Genomic DNA, 3,511 nt, shown 5'->3' with positions numbered 1-3,511 from the left:
ATCAAGTAAAATGGTATATTTGACTCAAATAAGATAGTATATGTGACATGTATTTAATGTCATTTATACCATTTATTAATACATTAAATATACTAAATTTTTCTTTTTTCATTTTTTATTTCCTGCATTACATACATTTACTTCAATAAGACATATCCGTAAACAAAACAAATTCTCCAACGAACAATTACACAACAAAAAAAAGGACAAAAAGTTTAGTATAATATGTAAACCAACAATAGTTTCATTATTCTCAACAATGTCATCAACAATTACACAATTCCAATCCAATATAGCCAACTAAAATTTCCTATATGTGTCCTATTCCAAAATATTAAATGATAATAGTTGTCTTATATAATCAAAATTGAAGCCTATCCCCATATATCTTTTGCCCTCATAATGGCTATGAACAAAACGTTTCCACAAAAAAGGTTATGAGCATTCCCATATCTTAGCCATTTACAAAATTAACATGATCATATCTAGGTGTGTCTATCATATGTACCGAGCTAAAAATCCAGCCCACTCCCCTCGTCTATCCAATTCAAGCTGTGTGTATGGGCTTCTTGTATCAATCTATAAAACATAAAAAGTAGAATACACTTTGTAAAATATTTGAGTTAGTCATAATATACTATCTATAACTTTACAATGTAAATAGTTTAAAAACATACCGCACCAGTGATAATGTTTGTGTCCTTAGTCACAATTTCTTGCATGTATCTCATGTCATAATATCCACATTCAACCGTACCTACTTGTAAAGAACACTATAACACAACCAATTAACAATGCATATATATTATATTATGTGCTAGATTAAAATAAAAATTATTTTATAAATATATTTACATTTACCAATATATGCATGATTGGCTACCATAGCAGGATAGCCACACATAATACAACTTAAAATATACAATAATTGTGTAATATATACATGATTGGCTACCAAGACTACGGGGCTACCAAGGCTACAGGATAGCCACAAGACCAAGGCTATGGGGCTACCAAGGCTACAGGATAACCACAAGATAGTATGACTCAAAATATACAAGCTATGGGGCTACTAAGGCTACAGAATAACCACAAGATAGTATGACTCAAAATATACAATAAATGTGTAGTATTTGCATGATTTCCAAATGAGAAGGATGATTACATACCTCAATCATATTGTATACTTTTTCTTTCAACTCAGTCGGCACCAGCTTCCAAGATGCATGTGTAATTGGGATATGATGATGCACACAAGATCAATTCATTACTCATTACTATAAAAAAAAAATGGCATTCAAAAGTATGAATCTTACCAAGAGTAAATATACCAATTCATTACTCATTACTATAAACAAATCAATATGATAATTATAACCATAACGACAACAAATTAATTACGGTCTAAAACATCCAAGAGTCACCCTTAATTTTTCATTACTCATTCCTGTAAAAAAACAACAATAAAGAAAAATGATGGTCTTCTCTATTTGTCAATTAGATTATACCATTTGTTTACGAATTTGAACATAAACAACATAAACATATAACACAAATAAATATAAATATACAAGAGTCATTCTCAATTTTCTTCTCTTTGTGTGTTTCTCACTTTGGGTTTACAATATCATCCTTAATTACAAGATATAAATCAAATTCAAGGAAGCATTATTCATTGAAAAATGTTAAATACAATAAGAATGAGGAGCATAAAAACCTTTGAACGCGGAAGCAGTTCGCCGTGCGGAAGATGTTCGCAGTCGTGGAAGCCGTTCACTGTGGAAGTTGTTCGCTGCGTGGAAGCCGTTCGTCGGGTTGAAGCTGTTCGCAACGGGTTGAAGCTGTTTGTCGGGTTGAAGCTGTTCGCAACGGGTTGAAGCTGTTTTCCGGGTGGAAGCTGTTCGCCGGGTGGAAGCGTTCGTCGTGTGGAAGCCATTCGCCGTTTGCCACTCTGTGTTGTGTGGAAGTCGTCCGTCGATTCGAAGAAGTGGCCGTTCGCCTGTGTTGTGTGGAAGCGTGGAGATGAGAATAGGGTTTCATCGTGGAGACGTGAGGGATTACTAAAAATAGGGAAATAAAAGATTTTAATATATTTACTTGATATTTTTAATTAAATGAATTTAATAAATTTAATTAAAATATTTCAATAAATATATTTGATAAACTTTTCAAAAAATTACTTTTTCATATATAAATATAAAATAAAACAAGCTTTTTTAACAATATATAAATATAAATCTTTTCCATATATATTGTTTTAAGGTTAAAACTTGAAAAGCAATAAATTTTTCATATTTCCATTGGATACCTTTTTTAACAATATATAAAAGGAAAGAAGTGTTATTGAGAAAGTTGAAAAAAAAGCCCACTAATCATTTTTAATAATCAACATGAAAATTTCTATAGAAAAAAATGAAAGAAACATTAAAAAGGAAAGAAAATTACATGAGTTTTTGTTAACTTTTGAGGAAGATCCATGGATTGATCATGAGAATATAAAGATTTGAGATTATGAATATTTTTTGAATTAGGAAAGAAGGTTTTTATAGGAGAAATTAGGAATTGATAATAGAAAATAAGTTGAAAGGGTGAAAATTAGAAAACAATAGATTTGTACCTTGTTTTCAATTTGTTATTATTATTATTTTTCTTTATTTCTTAGTTTTTGATAATATTTTTTTTAATTATATCATTTTAAAAAAATTAAATAGAGCGGTTTGTGAGTTTTTGTTTCAATTTATTTGTTTTTATTAATTTATTCTTAATTTTCGCTATCATTAAACAATTTTCTTAAATTATGTTTTAGGTTTCCAAGATCTTCAATCTTTCCATAAAAAGAAACAAAAAAAGAAAAAAGAAACCCTAAATTATTTTGATTTTAATTTTTTTGGTAAATAACTGAATTGAGTTATATATGCTCACTTTAATAAAATGATTTTTTTATTAAACAAAACTTCATAAAATCAAGTTGATGTGCGAGAACTTAATATTATATCACTTACCAACACAATATTTAGATATGCATCTCCTGTATATCACCTATTTTTGTCTATCAAATTGTCTAATCATGTCACAAAATTTGTAATTTTTTTTATGTGAGTAGTGATAAATGATGTGTAAAAGTAAATAATTATGGAGATATACCAATAAATTGGATCTATTATTAATCTACACTGCAAACTAAAAACTAAACAATGGAAAAAGTTGATCCATTTAAAATTTATTAAAATGTTTCAATAAATTTCATTAATAATCATTTCAATAAAATATTTTAATGAATTTCTTTGATGAAAATATTTAAATAAATTTATTTAGTGAAACAGTTCAGCAAATCTGTTTTGGTAAAATATTTTAATGAAAGATTTCAATAAATTTATTTAATTATCTTTTATTAATTTTTTTAATAAATTTATTTCATAATATTTTCGTTAAAGTTTTTAACAAATACATTTAATAATGTTTTCATTAAAATATTTTAATATTTATTAAATAAGCATTTCATCAAAATACT

At 27.4% G+C, this 3,511-nt stretch overlaps 1 long non-coding RNA gene across 1 annotated transcript; it reads right to left on the bottom strand.

Annotated features, from left to right (window-relative positions):
* Positions 1-258: 258 nt before the first annotated feature.
* LOC116401806 lies at positions 259-2,139 on the bottom strand. The gene is made up of 3 exons (XR_004214189.1): positions 1,170-2,139; positions 678-773; positions 259-579 (listed from the first exon to the last, which is right to left on the bottom strand). It is a non-coding gene; the product is annotated as an uncharacterized LOC116401806 (long non-coding RNA).
* Between the last annotated feature and the right edge of the window lie 1,372 nt (positions 2,140-3,511).

The sequence above is a fragment of the Cucumis sativus genome, chromosome 1, assembly GCF_000004075.3.
Source record: "Cucumis sativus cultivar 9930 chromosome 1, Cucumber_9930_V3, whole genome shotgun sequence".
Classification (NCBI taxonomy): Eukaryota; Viridiplantae; Streptophyta; class Magnoliopsida; order Cucurbitales; family Cucurbitaceae; genus Cucumis; species Cucumis sativus.
The sequence above is the reverse complement of the archived record's forward strand: the minus strand, read 5'-3'. Positions and strand labels throughout refer to the sequence as shown.